Raw genomic sequence first — 9,143 nt, 5'->3', positions numbered from 1 at the left:
TGCAAATTAAATCCACAAAATGACAAACTTTATTTTATTTATAATTCCCCGTCCACTGTATTTCTTTTAGCATATAAGTTTATGTTGATTACTTAAGAGATGGAAAGAGTTGGCTTCAAACTCCATGGAACTTTATCACCATCTATGAATCAACTGAAAAAACCATGGAACATTATATTAAGCAAACTAATACAATCTTCTAAACATTAAGAAAATCTAAGCAAACATACCTGATACAATCTTCAATATCCCCTGATTTGCAATGAGTTCTCCAGAATTTTAAGCAACCAAGAATCGATATAGAAGCCCCAAGAAGAGAATGTCAGGTGGCACAATTTTTGATCAGGTTCAAAGGTGAAGAACAGAGGCAGAGATATGAAAGCGTTTGACAGATGCGTTTTTGAAAGAAGATAATTGAATTTTTTTATTTTAGGCAATTGAGTTGGTTAGGGGTTTAATTGGGGATTTGTTTCCTTTTATTTTAACAAATAAAATGACAACGTAACATTAGAATTCTAACATGTTTACTAAGTTTCATTAATATAAAGTTCACATCTATAAGGAAGACAATAGTATAATGGTACTATTGAGAAGTCTAATTTATTTTGTGTACCAATGGAAAAATCCAATAGTTTAAGAGCACTATTGAGAAGTCAATTTTATTTTGTATACCAATGGCGAAATCTAATAGTATAAGGGTACCAGTGAGACATTCCCAAGAAAATAAGGTGGTAATTAAAAAAAAAAACAAATATTATTTTTATTTTATTTTACGCGATGCGGGACATAGGTCATGAAAAAACATTAATTAAATTAAAAGAGCATATTTCATAGGTAAAATAATACATAGTTCAAAATTTAATAAAAAAGAACATAGGTCATAATGGATAAAAATTTTAAAGAACATATTCAATCACATTAAAAAACATATCTAGGTAAAAAGAATGCGTAATTTAAACTTATCTCATTCCATAAAAAGAACATAGATCATAATGAAAAATATTAAAATAAAATAATATATCTTATTACGTTTAAAGAACATATTTTTTAGGTAAAAGAATATATAGTTCGAACTCAACTCATTTTATAAAAAGAACATAAGTCATAATAGAAATAATGAAAAACAAAGTAAAAGAACATACCTAGTTACATCAAAAGAACATATTGTCTAGGTAAAAGAAAAATTCATAAACATTTACTAGAACATCATCCTTTGCAATTTTCATAACAAAATCCAAATTTTGTTTCTTCCACATTATCTCAAGATTTGAAGTATTTTTACTATGTTCAACTATAATCTATTTGTCCGTAATAGACATATATCTTTGAAAAATATTTTTAATTTATAAAAGAACATGTCTAGCTTATACAAGATCATACAATTCAAATTTTAAGAAAATACTTTCTTTGTAAAAAGAACATGTCTAATTTACAAAAGAACATGGGTCGTAAAAAAACAAATAGTAGAAGAAGGTACAATTAAAACAAAGATTGTGTACTTTTATAAAGTCAAGGGAACAAATAATTCACAATTAAATAACATGTCTAATAATATAAAAATTGCAAATGTATTTTGAAATCAAAATTAGTTGTCTCTCTATAATTTTCATGGTTAATACCTAGTTTGAAAGCTATAGTAGAAAAGTTCATTCGCTATGTTATCAAACTCAAACACGCACCCGACCATTATGAACGTTATGATCTTTAGTATATTTTGGAAAAATTCCTCCATGTGATCTGTCGGCAAGGAAGATGCTTCCTTTTTTTATATTTTTTTTAATGTATGATTTCACTGGAATATCTCCAACAAATTTGTTTGATTTCATAGCTATGTCAGTATGTTAATTGTGCATTGTGCGTTTTGTTTTATTTGTTATGCGTTTTATACAAAAACCATGTTGCTCTTGGTGGTCTCGCCTCCATCTACAAATTTGCGGGTCATGGGTGCTTATCAAATGAGTCGAATCCGAATAACACTGGGTTCGACTCGAGATCTTTTAACTTTTTATGGGTTCAACTCGGCTCGTGAGCTTGAGTGAGAAGAGAGAAAAACTTATGTGGGGTAAAAAATTTGGGTTTACTGTAATTATATACGTGTTTTCCTTATGGGCTTAGGAAAAGGCAATTGGGCTTTAGATAGAGTTTAATGATGAGTAGAATTGATGATTGAAACTCCTAACACAACTAGAAGTCCTTTTCTTAGTCTAACTAGTGTTTGGATTCCTCAAGTCCATTTAGCCTCCTTTCTCAAATCTAAAAAGTATTTCAAATGTTTTTCAAAGCATGTCTAAATAAAATATTTTAACTTATTTAAATCCTTAAAATAATTCCTTTGACTTTCAAATAGTTAACCTTATAAACAAATAAATTATTTTAAAACTAAATTATATTTAAATATATATACTAAAATATATTTATAAAATTCACAAATTTATGGGGGATTACAGCCTAATGATTAATCACTATACATTGACTAATCTAGACTCGTACTATCTTGTATTTATACACTTACCTATACTCGAAATGCAATCAATTGATCTATACACTAATATATACTCATAACGCTATACATTGATATATACACTAAATCGCTAATCTGGTTGAGCCTAATGATTACCCACTTACACTGACTTTAATCATCATCATCCCAATTATGATCATTCATCATTATCATTTATCATCACCTTAATCACCATCAACTATCAATTCGTCATCAACACACTACTACAATAAATGTTGATTTCGATTTTTTATTATTATTTTGACACGATTTATTGATGTGTATAGGTAAAACTGCCGCAGTTAACAATTATTCTACTAGTGACAGTTACAAGTCAATAAACATATCGAAAAATCTAAGGAATAATTATGTTACATAGTAACATTACAAGTTTCATATGTATCAATGTAGATTTTAGTATTCATAGCGTAACAATAATCAGCACAGAAAGAAGCAATAATTATGCAATTGAAAATATTACTTAAAAATTTTGATCGTCAACCAAATATTTAACCTATAAAATACAATAATTTCACAGTAAACAAAGCAACTTTCAATCGCGTTTTTGTAGACAAATATAGACACGTCTCTTGATGGTATCGCTGGTTTCGATAAGTTCAACCAAAATGATAAAAGCGAGTTCAAATTACCCAGTGTGTTAAGCATTTAGCCCGAAATGCGATAGGAAGTAAATAAAAAGAAGCATATGAATTATGGCATAACCAATATCAAATTTCACCCGAGTTGTTGCGGTTTTCTAGGTGAAATTTATTGAAATTAACTGAATCCGAACTGAAAATAACTGTTTAACTCATAGTAATAGGTAAATAGTCAACTGTTTGAACCAAAACGGTATGGGTCAAACCAAAATACAATTGTAAAGTGAACTGAATTTAACTGTAAATTAAACTAATTGTATGAATTAAAACTGAAATCGAGAAAATTTAAACTGAATCAATTAAATTGAGAAAAACAAACTGAATAAACTGAACTGAAGTCAACTAAACTGTTTGGTTTGAACCAGAATTGAACTGGTTAACTGAATTGACACCTCTCTACATAGTGATCTCTATTATACTTCCTTCGTTTCTTTTTAAGTTGAACATAAAGAAGTATCACACTAATCAAGCACTTTAGAGAGAGAAAGTTGGAGACCATTGATAAGAAGTTTTTAGTGCATCGTTAAGACACCAAAAATCACTTTCCAAACAATATTTCTAAATCCCAACAAGCAATTACTAAGAAAATAGTAAGGGCAAGTCAAGGGTCGATCCACAGGGAAAATGGGATGAATTAAAGTCTATCAAGTCTAAATTATCTAATTGAAGTGTATTTGGGGGTTTGAAAATATTTGGTGTCAACTATGACTAGCTAAAAAGTAGAACTAGCAAATAACACGACTTAAATTATCAAATAAGAAGACACTAGAGTTAAGGTTACTAGTATGAACAAGAATGGACAATGAATGTTAATGCGATTGTGATGTAACAGAGATGATTATGCAAGGTTTAGTTTCCCTCTAAAATACTCGAGTCCTCTCTCGAATGGTCTCGAAGAATATTCGCTTAATGAATCAACTAAATCCTCTCTCGAATGGTCTTTAGTCAATTGATTAAGAGATTCGATAAATTCGGAAAACCCCTAATAAAGGATCCCCTTAATTTCTACCCAATATCTTGGCCTAGAAATTAAGTTGATTCTTGGGGATGATAAAAGAGTTAGAAATTCGATTCAAGAATATTTGAATTCAAAATACTAGAGTATAAATGTGATCAATATCTATCCTAAGGTTTCAAAACACCAAGATCAATGCATAACTTTGTTTAGAACATCACAATCTCATCAACAAAACATTTAAAACCCTAATTCATACTTTCACCCTAATCCTAGATATGAAACTACTCACTAATCATGGATTCCAAGCAATTAAACATAAAATCTATGACTAATATAAGGCTAAACATGATTAAGAGATAATTAAACTAATAGAAATCACAATTATGAGACTATGAGAATGAAGATCTAAGAATAACCAAGAACAAGAACAAACACGAAAAGAATGAAATAAAAACTAAAACTTCAAATTAAATTGAAAGAAAAGTACCTTGAATGCTATCAGAATCACAAACTATGATTAATAATTCTCAAATCTAAATAAAACTCAAGTGTTTTTCTCTCTAGTATGAACCCTAAAAATGCTCTCTAAAAAAACTAGAATAAAGCATAAGTTCCTCTCTCAAAACAAAACCATCGTTGAAGCCATGATCTTTTTTTCCGGAAACGCATGGTGCGTGCGCAATATAAGAGGTGCAGGCGCACCATAAAGAGGTGCAGCCGCACCAAGCACAGGTGCGGGCGCATCATTGTCAGGTGCGAGCGCACCTAACCTATCTGCCTCAATCTTGGAATGTCTCGTCAAATGGTGCGGGCGCACCAATAGTTGGTGCGGGCGAACCTTATACTTGGTGCGGGCGAACCAATGTGTTCTGCGATTTGTCTCTAAAACCGCTGAAGGTGCGGGCGCACCAGTTGCATGTGCAGGCGCACCATTGTGTGCGGGGCCTCCAAGCACACCTCAAGCTCCCTCGGTTTCTCTAGCTGTTCCCCTTAAGTCGTATCTCGCAATACTCGGCCCCGAAAAGGGTCATACCTGCAATGAAAACACGAGAAAACCTGGTGAAAACATATATACTAGAAATTCGATCAAAATAGATCGAAAATCTAGCAAAATGTCACTATGATCAATCAATGACGAAGTGAGGAAGTAGAAAGGGAAATTAGGAGAAAAGAGGGGAGAAAAGAGAATAAGGAGAACCAAAATAAACCAAAAGGAGGTCATAAAGTGCGTTAGAAATGCACTTATCAACCACATACAAAGAGATATTATGCAATTTAATTTAATAAAAAGCTTGAGTAATCATCAACCAACCACATACACCTTAATCATAAATTTATCCCCTCTCCCCCACTACCACCACTTGCCATGCATCTACGTACCACAACTCACCATTACCACCGACTATTATAACTTCAGTGGTAGCACAACCATATATCACAAAACTTCTATAGTCGGCGCTAGCCCCTCTTCCATCAACCCCTCCACTCCTCTTGCATCCTTTTTTCTTCTTCAAACTTCGATGGCCTTGGTGGGTTGAGAAGAGTAAAGAGATGGTTGGAGGACCATCCAAGTAAACCACCACGTACTCCTCAACCCACCTCCCTCTCTCTTCTCAATCCTCCCCACCACCACCCCCGTCCCTCCTAAATACACCTCTAACCATCTCTTCTCTCTTCTTAACCCACCACCCCCATCTTTCCTCAACCCTCCTCTTGCCATGGAACACCGATGCCACCACTACCGGTCGTATGGTCGCTGCAATTTAGGGGAGAAAGATAAGAGATTGGACAATTAGGAAGAAGAATGGTGGAACAAAGGTGGGTTATGGGAAGGGGGAAGGGTGGTTACGAGTAGGGGTGCTAATCGAGCGAGTCGATCGTGAGCAAGGCTCTGCTTGACTCGACTTGAAAACTCGCAAACCATGCTTAACTCGACTCGAAAACTCGTTAAGCTCGCCAAATTATTGCTCGACTCATGCTCGTTAATTTTTTTTGCAGCTCGACTCGACTGCTCGATTTGCTCAATAAGCTCGACTCGAGTTTAATTTGCTCAATTAGCTCGACTCGAGCTTGACTTGCTCGTTAGGTCAACTCGATTAGATGATATAAACTTAGTTTTAAAGAAATTTTCTTTTTTTTAGAGGAAACGCATTAGAATTACCATAACAATTACCAAAACATTCCTCCATGCCTCCATTTGAACATTTTAAACAAATGAATGATATAAATTATTTCTAACACAATAACATGATCTAAAATTCCTAAGATACGAATACATAAGTCTTATGGAACAAACAACCTATTACAAGACAATCTCAAAACATGTAAACATGTCTTCTACAAGTTGTTGCTGCAATTGTCTCCAAAAGTCCAAAGAACCTACACATATTCATGTACCAAATAATTAGTAAAAATTTAGAAGTAATGCTAACAAGTATTATAAATAAAAAATTAAAAAAATTAAAAATGAAGCTACCAAGCTAAGTATTTAATACGAGGAGGAACAAAATAAACGAAATGCGAAGGTACCTCCATGTAAACGAGCATCAAAATCTTTTTTCTTTTTTGAAGGAAATGCGCATCAAAATATTTGGTCATGTTACTACTAAGAAGAATTACCCAATATCAAAACATATAATCGAGCATGCTTATAATAATGTAACAACAAAAGCTCAAAAGGCAAAATCATTTTTTATCAATCAACAACAACAATACATTTAATAATCAACAAACAAAATCAACAACAATACAAATTACCAGCCCCAAAACAAAAATTATATGAAATTATAAATCTTAATTAACAAACGAAATTTGCCTAAACAATTAAACCAACAAAAAAGATTATAAATGAAATCAAAACAACCGAAAATAAAAAAAAATAGAAAAAGGATGAGAACCTATCATATATAATATATCTGCCGGAAAATTACTTGTAGTGTGCCAGAAAAATACCTAAAAACTACTGGTAATTAAACACCCTTGAGCTGTCGTCTTTAGTCGGTGGAGAAAAACCTAAAATCTGTCGCCTTTAGCTAATGGGAATGGGGATGTTTGAGGAATAGGGATGTTTGAGGTGAGAGAGAACAAGAAACGGCTGGGAGGCGTGGAGAAATGGTGCTTGTAGGGTTTTCCCTCTAAATCGATAAAACTATCCCCTTTGAATTTAGAAAAATCTTTTTTGTATATTACTACCTACTAGATTATGACTATGATCATGGATCATGAGGTAAATTTTTAATGGGCTTAGTCACTTGGTCCATATTTCTTTTAAATCAAATTTTTAGTACTTTTTATATAAAATGAATTAAATTTCTAAAATAAAATATGAAAAATATTATCAACTTACTCTCGAACTTATCGAGTCGAGCAGGGTCATGCTCAACTCATGCTCGTTAAGTTTTCGAGTCGAGCCGAGTCAATTCGAGTCGAGCCGAGTCAACTCGAGTCGAGTTTTGACCGAGCATTGACCGAGTCGAGTTCGAGTTGCTCGACTCGATTAGCACCCCTAGTTACGAGATACGGAGGAGAGAGAGAGACAGGGGTGCTGTTGGGATTTGGGTGGGGGAAGGATTAAGGAGATTAAGGGGTGAATTAATTAAATCAAGGTTAAAGTGTTAAGTGAGTGATTAATTAGGTTGGTAAATTAAATTAGTAATGGCAATTTTGTAATTACAAAGATTTTTTTTTTTTGCCATTTTAAGTAGTGTTTCACTTATTGAAATATTTTCTTAAAAGGAAAGTGACTCGATTAAAAAAAAATGGAGGAAGTATATATAAGGCAACACATGGGGTATATCAAAAAATAAAAAAAGAGAAATTCATAAATTCAAATACTGACATTCAATACTAAATACTCTATTTGGGAGTTACATAGGATTTCAAATTCATTATTTCAAAATTCTCTATATTGTTTGGAAAAAACAGTGAAATTATAACATAGAATTTGGAGAATTAACTATAGAGAGAGGATGTAGATGGTTAACATTTTCGAGCTTTAGTGGGAGTTTTAATGGTGGCTATTGTTAGAAGGTGGAAAGATTATGGGGAAGATGAAAAGAAAAAGGGATACAAATGTGGATACTTTTGGTGGAGCACCAACGAAGTTATATGAATTTCAAATACCATGTAATTGCAATGAATTTAGAATTTCAACTGCTGGGCTTATTTCCAAAAACGCATGGATTTGAGCCAAATTCAAATGCAAATGCTTAGGATATCCAAACTAATCATTTGGCTCAATTTCAGCATTTGAAATGAAATGTTGGAACCCAAACAGAGCATAAGTTAAATTACAAATTGGGGTTGTAAGGTTGAATTACAACACTTTAGGGGGGAAATCAATCAAAATCATCAACAAGACAATAAGTTTCAACAAAATAAAAAAAAGAAGACTACTAGAGTAGTACTCCAAGGCTCCAACTTCCAAGCATCCATTGACCAAGCTTTAGAAGTCTCTCATAGTGTCTATTGTTTCATCAATTATGATATCCGGTTGCTCCAAGGTTAAATTCTTCATTCCTACAATACATATGATATAAAAGTAAGGTGAAAATAATAAATCATACACAAATGTAAAAATAAAAATTCAATATAAGTCATGAAATATACCTTTCTCCATTTCTCCCAAAGCAAGTAAACTCTCATCTACTATATGAGGTGCACGTGAAGTGTGTAGCCAATCTTATGTGCAAACGATTACTTCAACCATTTTAGGAGACAATGAAGTGCGGAAAAAGTCAAGCGCGCGACCCCCCTACTAAACGTCGATTCTGAAACAACAATATTTATAGGTATGGAAAGCACATCTTTAGTCATCTTATAAAGAATAGAATATCCTTTGTATTGATCTTTCCACCGTTGGAAAATTTCAAAAGTTCGAACATGACTTTCACATGCATCTTCTAAATACTTCTCCAACTCACTTTTGTTCATATTAGTCAAAGAACAACACATGCCCCTTTGATTTTTGGCCGTCATGAGCTCTTGAAGGTAAACTTTTCTTCCACTTTTGTGAAAATAGAGGAAG

Source organism: Beta vulgaris, chromosome 9, assembly GCF_026745355.1.
Source record: "Beta vulgaris subsp. vulgaris cultivar EL10 chromosome 9, EL10.2, whole genome shotgun sequence".
NCBI classification, from domain to species: domain Eukaryota; kingdom Viridiplantae; phylum Streptophyta; class Magnoliopsida; order Caryophyllales; family Amaranthaceae; genus Beta; species Beta vulgaris.
Note: the sequence above shows the minus strand (reverse complement) of the source record.